The following is a 16,844-nucleotide window of genomic DNA, read 5'->3' on the forward strand; positions in this document are numbered from 1 at the left end:
GCGCGTGTCTTCCTGGAAACCGGTAACGGCAGCCTCCCCCAGCGTGCACAGCCTCCTCCCAGAGAGCCCGGAGGGGCGGCGGCTGAGCGGAGGGGAGAACAGGGCCGCATTGTGAGCGTCCCACAGGCCGCTGTGGGCAAACAGAAGGCCCGAGTGTGTCCGGGGCGGGCAGGCGGGAGCTCAGAATTGCTCAGTGAACCCTCAGTCTCCAGGCCAAGTGCGCGGCCAGGAAGAAACAGGTCTTTATTACAGGGAGGCCCGGCACGGCCTGAAACGGAGGACACGCCGGGCTGTCCATCTGCAACCTTCCCGAGGCTTCACAGGGGTGGGGACTGGACACAGAGCCACAGGCGAGTATAGACACAGCGAGTCTACATTTATGATCCACAGGGGGGTTCACACACACACACACACACACACACACACACACGCACACACGCCTGGCTCCCTTCCCTCTGTGGCAGCAAAAAGAGAAGTGAAGTCTTCCCTTCCCTGAGAACAAGGAAGATAAAGGGAACAATGAACAGGCTAGAGAAGAAACATAACCTGGCCTGAAAGAGTTAATCATGTTGCAATGTAAATAGAAGTGAGACTTTTCTTCCTTCTTCTCTCCAGAGCAACTAAAGCAAAGGGAACAGCGAACAGGCGAGAGAAGAAACATAACCTGGCCTGAAAGAGTTAATCACCCCTCGGTTTACTTTAACTGTTGCTAATTTGTAGTAACTAGATTTGTACTTTAGGAAGCTAACCTCACTCCCTGACCCTATGTAATTTACATTCGGTACCCATCACCCCTAACTCTGTGTGAGTTACATCCCGTGCCTCTCACCCCCTAACCTTATTATGTCCGGGCACTTACATTCTACATGCCCCTCGTAAGAAATCACCCCCTAGGGGTGGGATAGGGAGGGTGGGAGGGAGGGAGACGCAAGAGGGAAGAGATATGGGAACATATGTATATATATAACTGATTCACTTTGTTATAAAGCAGAAACTAACACACCATAGTAAAGCAATTATACTCCAATAAAGATGTAAAAAGAATAAATAAATTCCATTGTTATTTATAAAAAAAAAAAAAGAAAAGAAATCACCCCCTATAGTTTTTGCATCTCAGAAACAAGGTCACTGGCCAATAAATCAGAGGCAAACGGACACAATTATCAGACTGCCGGACCCCAATTACCGGGGTGGCCTGACGCCAGCTATGACTGTTTTGAAATAATGCAAAGGAAAGGAAGAATGCAAGACCTTCACTACTTTGATCCTTATCACAGACCCCGGACTGCGAGCCTCACATATAAAATCTTCCCTGATTCCCAAGGAGTGGGGGCACGGCTCTGGAGGCGCTAGCCTGCTGTGTCTTCCCTTCTGCCTGGCAGAAAAATAAAGCCATCTCTCTCTCTTCCTCCAAAATCCCTGTCTCTGTATTTCGGTTCGGCCTCGGTGCACAGGGGAGCTGATACTTCGGCAACAAAATGGGGGCTCGTCCGGGGTCTGCTCGCGTACAGGCAGCCCCGCAGGGCCCCTCGGCTTGATCGGAAGCTCGGGGATCTCTCTGCACGCCAGGCTCCTCCGGGAGAGCGGAGGGTTGGAGGATTTCTCTGAGGCCAGATCGCCAGGGACTCCCTGCCGCAGGGCTGTGCCCCATCGCACCCGGCCTGTCGGCTGCGGCGGAGAACGGGGGAGAGGCTGACCTAGCAGCTGCCGAGGCTCATTTTGCCTTGAGGACACCTTCTCTTGGCCGCGCCGGCCTGGACTTCCACTCCGAGAAAACACTGAATATTGGAGGATCAGAAAGAGGACGTAGGGAAGTCGCGACGCACCCGTCAGCACCTACGGTGAGTCTCCCGGACTGCGCTCCGTGACCTTCGACGGTCCCCTTAAGGGGAACTAAGGTACCAATTTGAGGATTTCGTGCAAAGGGAAATCCTGATGTGGAATGCTCCCTGCAAAGGGAGATTTGATGTAAGACGCCGCCTTGGGGCAACGGTCCAGGTCGAGTGGGACTCAAATCACGTTTGGGCGGGTCTCCGCCATATGATTCTCTTTTTCTTTTTTGAGCGTCCCTTTGCTGTTTCCTTTTATGGTTTATGTTTTATGTGTGACTTCCAGCTGATGAGGTGAAGGTTTGTTTTGATTTGAGCGTGCTAATATCAAATGTCTGTTACCCACTGCTCGAGCCAAAATGGGAAGCGCTTCCTCTAAGGTTCCACCCACCTGGGAACACTCAGGGAAAATTTTAAATGACTGGTCCACCTATAGCTATGATCCAATGACAAAGGAAATGGCCTGGAAATGGGTCTCCTACAATTAGATCTTTATGGCCACGGGATGGGAAAAATGGACTGAGGTTCCCTTATGTTCAGGACTTTATGCCCCTTTTATTATAATCCTGCTGTAGGTGGCCCCATAATGAAAAGCCTGAGGAATCAGAAAAGAAAAGAAAAGAAAAGAAAAGAAACTCTCCTGACATTCTAAAGGATCCTCTTCTAACTTCTCCCAACTCTCAGGGGAGTGGGAAGGTTTCCCCAGTCCTGCAAGTTCCCTCACCCCCAGATTCTTCTGATCAAACTAAGACCGCACCTCCCCAGAAGGACAATCCCTGCTGGGGCAAGTTTATCAGCCAGTCTGCTCCTGTTATCAGAGCCAATTTGAGCACTCTCTGGTTTAAATTTTAGCTGTGCAACCATGACCACAGAAAGAGAAAGATGATTTTTGACAGTATGGCCACAATATTCTTCAGACTCTGGAGAAAACTGGTTACAATAAAGCTTTTCTTAAAATTGCAAAACCAGTCCTTTTTGCATGTGCAGTTAGAAAAAGCTAGCTTGTTAAAATACTTTTCTCCAAAATTCTGACCCTGAGAGAACAAAAATATGCCTAGGACAAGGCTTGAAGTTAACTGTTATCATGTCCTTGAGATACAAACAAAGCCCACTTTGCCTGAGACTTCAGCCTTGGGTTAATTAGTAGAGCTTCAAGCCAAGAAAAAAAAAAAAAGAGGCAAAGAGACATTTTAAATCTCAAGTGGAAACGACGAGATCTCTGTCTGTCTGGATACCTGTGTATGTCTCAGTATATGTTTCTGTCTTTGGATAATATTGCTGAGGATAATTTGTAAATGAGCTCTATTTAATTGGCTTGAAAGAAAAGCACTTACAAATCAAACAATTCTAAATACAAGAAAAATTAAATAAATTTCAGGTTCACGTGACCTGGGAATTATTCAATATTAAAAATACCTGGTATTAATGGTTGTTAATTAATTAATATAGACATGTCTTTAGAGCCATCAACATTAAGGATAATACTTTTATTGTGCCTAGGTTTAATATAAACTAAATAAGATCTTATATCTGTTACAAATTTGTCAGCAATGAAAATAACTCGATGTGAAGAAACTTTTAAGAAAAAAAATTGCAAATGAGATAAGAGCTTTGGGTGAACTTTTTAGGAATACTTACGTTTTAGGAACATTTACTTAAGAATGATCTCTCCAGATACCTGACAACTTGAAAATTTAGAGTTGTGCTAAATTAAGTTAAAGGATGCAAGTTATTAAATAACTAGGCCATTTCCAAATAAAATAAGATACTGAAACATTAATTACTGAACCTCGGCTTCCTTGTACAGAGAAACAAAAGGTTTAGAACTATTAAAAAATGTGTTTGGTGCCACACTGAGATATTTTCTATAAGAAAGCACATTCCTTAAATATTATTTGGATGTACCAGTCTACAGAGTGCTGATATAAAGGACAGTTCATGGTTGCTTAAGGAAAGTAGGATGTGTGTTTTTAGTAAAGAAGGTATGAGCAATGGAATTGCATTTTATTAAGGGAAAAGGAAGCAGGTCTGATTTACAGGTGGCTGTTTCTGAATGGGAAAATAAAGTGATGGATACAGAAAGTGATAAAAAAGGTTTGTGGAAAGTGGACCCTGGGAAAAGAGTTTTATGCATGGTACAAGTTTTCTTAAGGTGTTGAACTGCCTTGGATGACAGATTTTAAGCTTCTTTACCTTTTAAGTGATCAGTTCGATATTTGCCTTTAAATCTTTTATTGTCCTTTGGGTAAGTGAAAAGCAATCGTTTCACAGCGATGTATGATCTTCTCTGACTGAGTGTTCTAAACCCTTTTGTGTTTTTGATAAAACTTCCCAAATCAGATTGTAATGAAGTTTCTTTGACCTCTAGCTAACTTTGGGGTGCTTCCAACGGCCTCTGAAACATCCCAAAGAGAGATGTTACACTAATTAGGTTCATTTGGTATGTTAAAATTACATGGGAAGTGTTGTCAAATGTGTAATAAATCTTCTTAGGTTATATTGTATGGTAATTGTTACTAATATAGATAGTCTAGAAATCATATGGAGTTTCAAAAATATTCTGATGTCCTGGTAAAATGTTATCAGTCATAATTCTAGTTATTATCTTAAGCATCATACGTCACAACAGTAACCAAGTTACCTTGTAAATTACATTGTAATCAGAGTTTTAAACTTGCCGTAAGTCTTTTGTCATTAGAGACACAGTTTCACTCTGAAGCTTTTGCAAAGATGCTTCTTCTTCAAGAAGATATATAAAAAGAACTTTTGGATAAATACAAGTTTCTGACTTTCAGCCCATAATGCTAAACTGGATATAAAGAAGCTCTTCTCCTCAAGCTACTTGTGGTTTACAACAATTTGGTAATTTACACCTACGGGTAAAATTAAAACATTTATCTTTTCTCTCTATTTGCTCCCTCCAGAGATTGGAAACTCTTAGGTCCCCAGCACCTTTATCAGATAAATTAGGAAGGCTACCTCACTAACAGGTACAGAAATCTCAAGGTATTTTCGGGACCTTGAAAAGGGAGGAATTCACCTATATCTGGTAAGCGAAATCTGTGACAAGCCTTTGGTGGGACTTTCCTGGGAGGCCTTTTAAAAGTTCAGTCTGAGATTCCTTCTAAAAGTTTCAGGAAGCAAAAAGCCTATATGATCCATTACAGTTGTATAAATCATCAGGCCAAGTTTATTGAGACCAGACTGAAATTTGGTTCTCTCTCTCTGTTAAGAGAACAAAGTTTTCTTGGGATGCTGCTTTAATAACAGACTATGTAAATTTCTTTGCCTTTAAGTGATTCACATTTGCTTTTAAAATCTTTTGTTACTTAGGTAAAGTAAATAAGTACTATCTCACAATGATCTATGAAGATCTTGGCACCCGTAGATAAAATTCATTCTGCTTCTACAAAAATTAACCTCTCATTGTCAGACTTTTGCCATCCTGACTGTCCTTAAACATGACAACAGTCTACTCCTAAATCAGGGAATTTAAAATGGGTAAACAACAGCTGTCAATCAAACAGTCAGGGCTATGGAAAATCCAAGATGGCTGCTTGCCGTTTTCCGGCTCCCTGATAAACCTCATTTTTTATTTGATGGGATAAAGCCTTCCCTGGTTGCGGGGTTAATGCCCTCACAATGAAGAAAATCAATTATGTTTTACTGAATATTAAATTCTAGGTTTGTTCATTAAGGTCTGTGTTTACCAAGACTCACTTCCCAGATAGTTCCTTGCAGTTATGTTCTATTGCTAAAAAGTTTAATTGAATTATTAAAGGGCACTCTAAGTTTGTTTCTAAAGCTTCTCTCCGTCATTTTTCTTTGGATGAAGATCAGATACCCCACGACCTACAACCGGGGGATTATACATACTGGAAAAGACATAATTTAAAGGACTATCTCCAGACTGGATGGAAGGACCCTTATCAGGTACTCTTAACTAACTCATACACAGTAAAACTAAAGGGAATTAACTCTTGGATTAATTTCCACTCACAAAGGGCCCCTGCACTGGACTGGCCTATAGAGAGGATGGCTGACCTCAAAATCACCTTAAAACAACGCTCAAACAGAGGAGAAACTACACTCACACGAGGATGAGAAAAAGACAACATCAGAAGTAGACAGCTTCCCCAAGATCCTGGACCTGACTCATACGCTCATTTATAATGTTTTCTCGACTTCTTGGACCTTTGCATATGAATCAAATGTTTTTCTACCATAGGCACGATGCTATGCTAGTTTTTTGTTTTTGTTTTTGTTTTTTGTGGTGTGTCGGCCTCTCACCACTGGGGCCCCTCCCGTTGCGGAGCACAGGCTCCGGACGCGCAGGCCCAGCGGCTATGGCGCACGGGCCCAGCCGCTCCGTGGCATGTGGGATCCTCCTGGACCGGGGCACAAACCTGCGTCCCCTGCATCGGCAGGCGGACTCTCAACCACTGCGCCACCAGGGAAGCCCCTATGCTAGTTTTAAAAATCAATCCAGTTGTTGGGTTTGTGGCCAATTACCTATGTCTAGTACTTCTGGGTTACCTGAGTGGACTTCTCCACTCCAAGGCTCTAATTGGCTGCCTCTTAGGAAATTTTTCTTAAAAGGAAAATTATAGTCATGTTCAGGCCACTACTGATATGACTGGATGAGATCCCCTCACCTGACCAATTAATAATACCTGCTCTGACCCTGACCCTACATACGAATTTTCCTCTATTACTCAGAGTTCAATCAGAGCAACAAGCAAAATTTCAGCCGAGGAATAAAACCTCCCACAATTATGGGATGGATTTATGTAATTAACACCAGCCTATGGTAATTTAAGGTTAAAGGCTCCTCTAAAGGCTGGGAACAATTCAATCATACTAAGGACAATCAGTCTAGTAACGCTGAAAAACTGGGCTGAGTACCTTGTGGACAATGCCAATATATAATTTCCCTGAAGAATAGGGATTGGTACAGAACAGACTAAGTCAGACGACCTGGGATATACCGGGCTGCCCCTAATGGAAGTTCTTGGCTGACTTCTTCCTTATGACGTTATTAATACTGCCAGCTATGTTATTTGTATTCTGCCTATTTCCAAAAAAAATGATTGTTTCTTATGTTACCAAGTGTGTGACTGAGAGCCTCTGATAAAATGATGCTATAGAGTTCCATATGAGATCAGTGATTGCAATAGTCTAACTCTAGATATGAGAAGAAGCAACAAGAGGGAGTATTGTCCTGGACCATAAGAGACTAGGAAGACAGGTGGTCCAGAGACTTCTGGACACTAGGAAAGGCCTAGGCCAGTAATAGCCCATGGAGTGGCTTATCAGCAAAATCTTCACCAGACCTGGGAAGGAGCATTCCTAACACCATGGGACAAAATGGTCAGGAAATGCCCCAAACCATGCTCGAAATTACAACCATAAAGGGGCCCTGCTGACTGAAAACTGACACTTGCCATCTACTTCTACAAGGATTAAATCATGAGCTGTTGTAGCTGGTGACCTTCAACACCCTCTACAAGGACTTCAGGGTGGAGAGCTGAAACGAGGGACTCTGTGCTCTGGGAAAAACTGACAGGACAGGCCTTGAGACAGTTAAATAATTTCAGGAGAAGATTTTACGAGCCCCAGTTCTTGCATCTTCTCATACCCAGAGAAACACTGACACCATTAACGGTGACACTATGGTGTGATTTTAGGCAAGTCCTTTTATTGCTAAGAACTTGAGTTTTCTGAGCTGTTTTAGATATGGGATGCCACCGGCCAATTTCAAAACAATGTCTGCTGACAGCTGGTAACTGCAACCTTACTTCTTAAAGGTCTCTTCTTGTAGCTATTACACTTTTAGACGATAAAATTGCTTTAGATCATATGTTAACAAAAAGAGAAAACACATATGTAGTGACCGATAGCTCCTGTTATCTATATGTTAATACCACAACAAAGGTTAAAACCTACTTTGATGAAACTAGATAACCGGCTACCTGGCTACAAGTCTCCCCAAAGCACCAGGCCTAGACTGGGTTTCAGGCTTATTCTCCTAAAAAGAAATGAGATCTATTTTGTCTATTAACGTTTAGGTTGTCACGCCTCCAAATACTTCTAACAGGGTCTGTTACACCTACATCAACCACAATGGGCTAATAGAAGAGGACACAGAATTATATATATATCACCAAATGACTGCATTCCTTTAGACAGGGTAACACAAGCGCAGTCTCTATCTAGATCAGGATCAAAATTACTACCAAACGTTCCATGGCTCTTCATCCTGCTTGGGCCCCCAGCTACAATGATTCTTTTATTAATCTTTGGCCTCTGTCTTTTTAAACTACTTGCTAAGTTCTGTCTCTTCCAGATTACAATAGGTTCACATCAAGATAATGATGACGCAAAGATTCCAGCCATTTCTCAGAACAGATGTCACCCTGGGGCCCTTAATAAGACAGGGCGAGAGCTCTGTGACCCCAACTAGGTAGGGTCTGCGAACCCCTTGCCAGCCTGAGGAAGCGACAGAAGACAGACCGTCGTCCCTCATCCTCCCAGTAAAGACTTCTTGGGGTTCACGTCTCTCAGGGGGGGATTTGAAATAGGAGATAGGTGGGCCCCTGGGCCGGACAGCTGGTGTTTGTCAAGTGGAGCAAAACTGAAGCTTTGTCCTCAGCCAGACAGGAACGACGCCCGCTTCCCTTCCTCCATTGATATAGAGGGAATGAACCAGCAGTGGGGAATTTGTTGCAGCAAAAATAGAAATGAAGTTTTCCCTCCCCTGAGAACAAGGAAAATAAAGGGAACAGTGAATAGGCTAGAGAAGAAACATAACCTGGCCTGAAAGAGTTAATCACGCCTTGGTTTACTTTAACTGTCACTAATTTGTAGTAACTAGATTTGTACTTTAGAAAGCTAACCTCACTCCCTGACACTGTGCAATTCACATTCAGTACCCATCACCCCTAACTCTGTGTGAGTTACATCCCGTGCCTCTCACCCCCTAACCTTATTATGTCCGGGCACTTACATTCTACATGCCCCTCGTAAGAAATCACCCCCTACAGTTTTTGCATTTCAGAAACAAGGTCACCGGCCAATAAACCAGAGGCAAGCGGACGCAATTACCAGACTGTCGGACCCCAATTACCGCGGAGCGGCCGGGCCCGTGAGCCATGGCCTCTGAGCCTGCGCGTCCGAAGCCTGTGCTCCGCAACGGAAGAGGCCACAGCGGTGAGAGGCCCGCGTACCGCAAAAAAAAAAAAAAAAAAAAAAATTACATGGGAAGTGTTGTCAAATGTGTAATAAATCTTCTTAGGTTATACTGTATGGTAATCATTACCACGCTATATTGTATGGTAATCCCCTCACCCTAAGGCAGACCCGCCTACCTGGGAAGGGGGATCCAGTGTTAATGGGGCTGTGACGCCAGCTATGACTCTTTTGAAATAATGCAAAGGAAAGGAAGAATGCAAGACCTTCACTACGTTGATCCTTATCACAGACCCCCGGACTGCGAGCCTCACATGTAATTGATTCCCAAGGAGGGGGGGCACAGCTCTGGAGGCGCTAGCCTGCTGTGTCTTCCCTTCTGCCTGGCAGAAAAAAAAAGACATCTCTCTCTTCCTCCAAAATCCTTGTCTCTATTTCTGTTCGGCCCGGTGCCCAGGGGAGCTGATACTTCGGCAACGCCTCCTCCTCCCTCCGCTAGCTCAGAGAGAATTTCTAAAATCCTTGCTTGAAAGGTGCTGGCTGGTGAATAATGCCGACCACGTGAGGGCCTCTGTGCCCCGGGGCTCAGGTGCTCTTCAACAATCCCATGAAACAGTTGCCTTTAGAAACCCCACTCTGCAGACGAGGAAACTGAGGGTCAGAGAGGGTCTGGGACTTGGCCGGGTTCACAGCTGGTAAATGATGGACAGGGATGGAACCCAGGCCTGTCTGAGCCCTGTACCCATGTATTTCACCACCATGGGGTGCGTGTGTGCGCGCGCACGCGTGTGTGTGTGTGTGTCTGGTTGTTCCAGGGGGCATTCAGAAATCCGACTTGGTCAGGACGACGCGCGGGGTGGGCTTACTCCCTGCAACTGTCGGGGAAAAGTACCCTCTAAGTGCCCCCTGTCAGTGACCAGAACAGAGCGCCCGCTTCAGTCTGGGGCATTTCCTTCATGGGGTCAAGGGTCTGGGGAGCTGGGTCAGCCCCTGGAAGGCTGCTGGGCAGGAAACGGAACGGAGCCTGGGGGGCGGGGGGAAGGGAGAGAGGGTGGAGGGGAGGGGGGAGCCTGCAGAATGTCCCCATCCTAAGGCAGACCCACCTACCTGGGAAGGGGGATCCAGTGTTTATGGGGCTGTAACCTCACAGTTCACTGGCCTCTGACCGGGACCCTCCCCCACTCCCCCCACTCCCTCTCCCGTCCTCAGAGAGTCTCTCAATCAAATCCACCCCAGTCCGCCCCGCCCTTCGCCTTGTTTAGAGCTTCCTGGGGACAAATTCCAAGGCCGCTGGGCCCGCCCCTTCTCTCCCTCACCTCCCGCCTCCCCCGACTTTGGACTTGGCACTCTCAGGAACCTCTCCCTGCCTGTGCTCCTGCGGACTCTCTGCCGGCATCCTTGCCGCGGCTGCTCCACCGGGAGGGGGGAGGGGAGGGGGAGGGGGAGGGGAGGGGGAGGGGGAGGGGGAGGGGGAGGGGAGGGGGAGGGGGAGGGGAGGGGGAGGGTTCCGTCCCCTCCGCCCGGCCCCCAGGCCCTTGCACTTCCCCTGCCCAGTGCTGGTCACAGTGGGGATGGGTGACTCTGCTGTCCCACTCCTGGGCTGCTCCCCTCCCAAGGGTAGGATGGGGGTCCCATTACTCTGGCTGTGGAACAAATTACCCCAAGACTTCGTGGCCTGAAACCACCACTTCTTAAATTCACAGATTCCGTGGGCTGGGAGTTTGGGCTTGTCTGGGGCCTCAGCTGGAGTCACCTGGAGGTTTGTTCAGGTCGCGCGGTCGATGCTGGCTGTCCAGTGGACCCTCCACGTGGGCTAGCAGGGGGGGCAGCACCCACTTCAAGATGTAGGCGGTCTGGGACTTCCTTGGCGGTCCAGTGGTTAGGATTCTGCACTTCCACTAAAGGGGGTGCGGGTTCCATCCCTGGTGGGGGAACGAAGATCCCACATGCCATCAGCCAAAAAACAGGTGGAGGGGCGCTCCAAGGGGTGGGGGGCATGGACCCCCCCCGACTGCTTGGTGGGAGCTGTGTAGGGAAGGTCATTTAGGAAGATCCAGGGCCAGCCCCCAGCAGGTTCTCAGGACGTTTCTGCTGCTCTGTTGAGCCCACATAGCCCCGCTGCAGCTTCCAGAAGAGGAAACTGAGGCCCAGGGTACTCGCTCAAGGCCCTCACATGTGGGACGCCAGTTCCACTGCAGGACACTGGCCCCTAGTGGCCAGAGGCGGCATGTCCAGGAGCCGAGGCCTGAGAGCCGGTGTGGACGGCGGTGGGGGGGTTGGGGGGGGGGGGGAGCGGGGGCGGGGCTGACCCTGCCTCTCCTGGACCAGCGGGCAAACTCTTGAACCTCGGCAGGTTCCGTAGAGTGGGGTCAGCGCACATTTATGTCGTCAGTCTCGGTCATCCTGGTGACCCTCCCATCAGTGACATCCTTAGAGATCTCCACTAGGGGTAGTGTGGTACAGACTGGACCTGCTGAGTGGCCGTGGGGTGACCGAATGGTCACAGGGTTAAAGTCCACTCTGACTTATTTGAGGAAGCCATCAGTGACTCCCGTGGTCCCCAGGATAAAGGCCACAGTCTTTGAAGTGGCTTGGGAGGCCCACCCCCATCCTCCCCCTCAACCTCAAATTGTCAAGAGCCCAGAGGTTCCCACCACTTTAAGTCCAGCATCAGCAGAACAAGAGGCCCAGGTTCTGCAGCCCTGTGGGAGCCAGACCAACAGCCCAGCTGCAGGCTCCTTGCTCCCATCTCGTGCTTAGCCTACTTCTTTTTCTTTTAAGAATGTAAAATGCAGTTTGCCAAACTGAATTATCATAAGTTGATTGCACAATTATGACCCCACTGTATTACACGCTCTCTCTGTCTCTGTCTCTGTGTGTTTGCACTTGCTGTTCCCTCTGCCAGGACTGCCCTTCCCGTCAAATCTCTCTCTTCTACTCATCCGGCAAGGTTCAGCTCAGTCATCACCTCCTCCAGGGAGCCTTCCCTGACTGCCCACCCCAACCCCGGACCTCATATAGAAGGCCAAGTTTTTTCTTGTGACAACCTAGATAACTCTTTAGCTGTCTCTCTCCTCACTGTCCCTTGAGGTCAGGAACTGGGTCTTATTCACATCTGTGTCCTCCATGCCCAGACCAGCACCCAGCACGTGTTATGAACTCAAAACAGTGTTTGTTGAGTGAATGAATAAAGAATTGCCTGTAGAAATGAGACCATCCAGGGGCGTGGCTAAGAGCTCAGATGCTGGAACCAGCCTGCCTGGGTCCAACTTCCATTTTTGCCACTAATGAATAGGCTGTGTGACCTTAGATACTTTCCTTGACTTCTCTGGGCCTCAATCATCTCAAAGGCTAGGAGAGTCTGAAAGGAGTGAGCCAGCTCTTATCCATGCATTTTCATCCAGCAGTGAGTACTTTTTTTTATCCCAGCTGATTCTAAGACTGGGAGGAAACATAAAAAAGTATAAAATACAATGGGAACACTGAGATGCAGAAAGTACCCTGGAGTCGGAGCCTTGACGTAGCTGGGTGTGGCCGAGAGCAGGTCCCCTCCCTGCTCCCTTCCAGGAAATGTAAGTCCTGCCCTCCTGAAGTGCTAACTACGGGCCAGAAAATTGATTAGCTCATTGAATCCTCACGTGATCCTTTATGAGTATGATCATTGACATTTTATAGATGGGGAAACTGTTTCCCAGGGGAAGACAGCTGCAAAGTGGTGGAGCTGGGATTTGAACCCACGCAGTCTGGCCCTTGAACCAGTCACTCAGACGCTTCACTGTACCACCCGTTGTTTGCCATTCCCTGCCTTCTCGAGATTCAGCCTCTCGCTCCCCGTGGCTGGGTCTCCCACAGCCCTCACAGTCCTCTATACTTCAGTATGCAGGGGACTGCGTCTCAACACACACATGCACATGCGCATACACACACACGTGCATCTCCACCTGAAAGAGTGTGGCCTTCTGTCCTCTCTCTCTGTGCAAGGGTCCTGGGTGAGCTCCACTGTCACTGTCCCAGGTTTATCCAGCGAAAGTCAGGACAAATGGCCAGGAAGTGGAATCCCCACACGCAGGGGAGAAACACCCGACACCAGGGCCTTCGTCTCCGTCCTCACTCGAAACCTCACCGAGGCACTGGTGCCACCCCTTGTTGTTCCCTGTTCCCTGCTCTGCTCCCCATCACGCTCGGGCTGTCTCCCTCTCCTGGTTCAGGTCTCAGCATGGATGGTATCACCTGCCAGAGGCCTTCTCCATCCTGGGCCATCCCGGGAGTGGGGGGACGGGGGTGTGGCTGGAGTGCTTTTCCAGTATGCAGGGCACCTCCGCTCACAGCCAGATCAGAAGCGAATGACATCTTCTCTGTGCTTCTGCTCCCCATCTGAAAAGTGGGGATCACCTCTGGGTCCTCAGCTGGTAGAGTCTATGCTGGCTGTGGAATGTGGAGAGAGGCAGAAGGGAATCGCTGGCCAGGGCCCCTGGGAGTTGAGGCCACAGAGCCCAGGGTTCTGGTGCCTGGAGCAGAGCATCCAGCCAGCACAGAGCCTGGAACCTGGGGGAGAGGAAAGGGGTCAAGGCCTCTTCCCTAGAAGGGAAGACAGACTCATGAGACCAAAAGGAATGAACTCTGGACACAGCCTGGGTGGAGCTCAGGGGCTTGTGCGGTGTGGACAAAGCCACCGTCAAAAGAGCACATGCTGTGATTCCATTTACATAACACTCTCAAAATTAACAACAACTGTGTGTGTGTGTGTGTGTGTGTGTGTGTGTGTGTGTGTGTGTGTGTGTGTGTGTGTGTGTGTGTATGGTACTGTGGAGAGCAGATCAGTGGTTGCAGGGGTTGGGATGGGGGGGCATGGCCATAGGGAATAGCATAAGGGGATTTTTTTGGAATGATGGAGCAGTTCTGTGTCCTGATTGGGGTGGTGGTTACACAAATCTATGCGCAATAAAATTCATAGAACTATATACAAAGAGAAAAGTAAGTGCATGGAAAACAGGAGAGATCCCAGTAAGGTCTGTGGTTTAGTTAGTAGTATCATGCCAGTGTCAAGTTCCAGGTCTTGGCCATCGCATTATGGTTTTGTAAGATGCTGTCACTGGGGGAGCTGGGTGAAGGGCACGGGAGAGTTCTCTGAATTATTTTCGCAACTTCTCTGCAAGTCTAAAACTACTTCAAAGTAAAAAACGCTAGGAGTACTTCATCCAACAACAGCAGAATATACACTCTTCTCAAGTTCACATGGAACTTTCGCCAAGATAGACCACAAAATACACCTTAAATTTAAAATACAGATTGGGAATTCCCTGGCGGTCCAGCGGTTAGGACTCTATGCTTCCACTGCAGGGGGGAATGGGTTCGATCCCTGGTCGGGGAATTAAGATCCTGCAAGCTGTGCGGTGTGGCTAGAAAAATAAATAAATAAAAATTTAAAGATTAAAAAAATAAGAGAATACAGATCATATAATGTATACTCTCAGATCTCAATGGAATTAAACTAGAAATCAGTAACAGAAAGATAGTAGGAAAAGCCCAAGATACTTGGAGATTAAACAACGCTCTTCTAAATAACACGTGAGTCAAAGAAGAAATCTCAAGAGAAATATTAAAAGATTTTGAACTAAATGAGAGTGAAAATGCAACTTACTAGAGTTTGTGGGATGCAATGAAAGCAGTTCTCAGAGGGAAATTTATAGAATTGAATGTATCTATTAGAAGACATCTAAAATCAATCATTTCAGCTTTTAGAAAAAGAAGAGAAAATCCAGAGTAAAGCACAGATGGCCAACAGGGACACGAAAAGATGCTCAGTATCACTAGTCACCAGGGAAATGCAAATCAAAATCACAGTGAGGAAAAAAAAAAAAAAAAAAAAATCACAGTGAGCGGGGCTTCCCTGGTGGCGCAGTGGTTGAGAGTCCGCCTGCCGATGCAGGGGACGTGGGTTTGTGCCCCGGTCCGGGAAGATCCCACGTGCCGCGGAGCGGCTGGGCCCGTGAGCCATGGCCGCTGAGCCTGTGCGTCCGGAGCCTGTGCTCCGCAACGGGAGAGGCCACAGCAGTGAGAGGCCCGCGTACGGCAAAAAAAAAAAAAAAAAAAAAAAAAAAAAAAATCACAGTGAGATATCACCTCACTCCGGTCAGAATGGCTGTAATTCCGTAACTCCACCCAGCTGAGAAATGAACCAGGGGTGCCCAAGGCTCGCACACAGTACCCTGATAAATCACTCCTCCCCCTGGGTGGTGGGGGAGAAGGTGAACAGGACCGCTACGGTGGTTGTTATCCCTGGTGGCGCTTCCCCAGCATCACCATCACCATCTACCCTGAGAAACCTTTACCTCCTCACCACCTCACGCCATCAGGATGGCCACTGTCAGAACAAGTGTCGGTGAGGATGTGCAGGAACTGGAACCCTCGTGCACTGATGGTGGGGATGTCCATAGAACAGCTGGGTGGGAAACAGCATGGTGGTTCCTCAAAAAAACTGAAAATAGAACCACCATGTGATCCAGCAGTTCTACTTCCAGGTACTTACCCCACAAGATCGAAAACAGGATCTCAAAGAGATATTTATACCCCCATGTTCATAGCAGTGTTATTCACGATGGCCAAAAGGTGGAAGCCACCCAAGTGCCCATCGACAGGTGGATGGCTATCAGGAATTCCCCGGAGGCCCAGTGGTTAGGACTTGGTGTTTTTGAAACAGGAAAGAGCCCATCCTGGCTCCATGCTGGATCTGCTTCTTTACTTTCACCTTTGCTTCCCGTTGCTTTTGTTCGCTGAAAGGATACAGCCTCTACATAATGGCCTGCTTCGAGGAACCCTGCCACTCTGTCTGAATGTTAAACCAAAGTGCCTTTGGTCAGGGAAGCGTCCTGACCCTGTCCACCTGTGAATGGCTGCAAGAAAGATGAAATTAACACACCCCTCCCCGAAGCTGGCCATGCTAGGAGATATTTGCGAGACTTATGGTCTTTTTACTTTACTTCCCCACCTCCTCTCCCTGTCTGTTCTCTAAAAGAAACTGGCATCCAAACCCTGAGAAGATGGTGTTTTGGAGACAACAGTCTGCCATCTTCTCAGTCTGCCGGCTTTCCAAATAAAGTCATATTCCTTTTGCCTCATCACCTCATCTCCCGATTTATTGGCCTGTTGGACTCGGTAACACTTTCACTGCTGTGAGCCCGGGTTCGATCCCTGGTTGGGGAACTAAGATCCCGCAAGTCACACGGCATGGCCAAAAACAAAAAAACAGATGGATACGCAAAGTGTGGTCTGCCCATACAATGGAATGATTTAGCCTTAGAAAGGAAGGAAATCCTGTCACACACTACAACAGGAATGAAACTTGAAGACGTTATGCTCAGTGAAACAAGCCAGTCGCAAAAAGACAAATACTTATGTGAATGCACTCGTATGAGGTCCTTCCTTAGAGCAGTTAAGTCCACAGAGACAGAAACTGTAATGGTGGCCACCAGGGGCTGGGGGAGGGGAGGGAGTGCAGAGGTGTTTCATGGGGACGGAGTTTCTGTTTTGCAAAATGAAGAGTTGTGGAGATGCATGGTGGTGACGGCTGCACAGCAGTGTCAAAGTACTTAATGCCACTGAACTGGACACTGAAAAGTGGTTACGATGGTAGATTTATAGTAGGTGTATTTCACCACATTTTTTTTTGGAAAAAAGAATAAAAACAATGATTGAACTAAAAAATCAGGTAACAAAAATAAAAGAACACTTACATTCACAACTCAGATGCCTTCCTGAACAATCTTATAAAGCAATAGTGCTGGCACCTGAGACTCAGGTGTCCCAAGCTACCGAGAATTGTGACAT

The 16,844-nt window shown here is 47.4% G+C and overlaps 2 long non-coding RNA genes across 3 annotated transcripts; one reads left to right on the forward strand and one right to left on the reverse strand.

Annotated features, from left to right (window-relative positions):
- The first annotated feature begins 940 nt into the window (after positions 1-940).
- On the forward strand, positions 941-9,424 carry LOC109548782 (uncharacterized). 2 transcript variants are annotated; one of them, XR_004526592.2, is made up of 4 exons: positions 941-1,841; positions 4,754-4,878; positions 5,665-5,762; positions 8,873-9,424. It is a non-coding gene; the product is annotated as an uncharacterized lncRNA (long non-coding RNA). The 2 variants fall into 2 exon arrangements; XR_002174934.3 differs by lacking the exon at positions 8,873-9,424 and having other exon boundaries at positions 943-1,841; positions 5,665-6,939.
- On the reverse strand, positions 9,355-11,368 carry LOC141278737 (uncharacterized). The gene is made up of 3 exons (XR_012331852.1): positions 11,327-11,368; positions 10,677-10,939; positions 9,355-9,653 (listed from the first exon to the last, which is right to left on the reverse strand). It is a non-coding gene; the product is annotated as an uncharacterized lncRNA (long non-coding RNA).
- Between the last annotated feature and the right edge of the window lie 5,476 nt (positions 11,369-16,844).

Source organism: Tursiops truncatus, chromosome 5, assembly GCF_011762595.2.
Source record: "Tursiops truncatus isolate mTurTru1 chromosome 5, mTurTru1.mat.Y, whole genome shotgun sequence".
Classification (NCBI taxonomy): Eukaryota; Metazoa; Chordata; class Mammalia; order Artiodactyla; family Delphinidae; genus Tursiops; species Tursiops truncatus.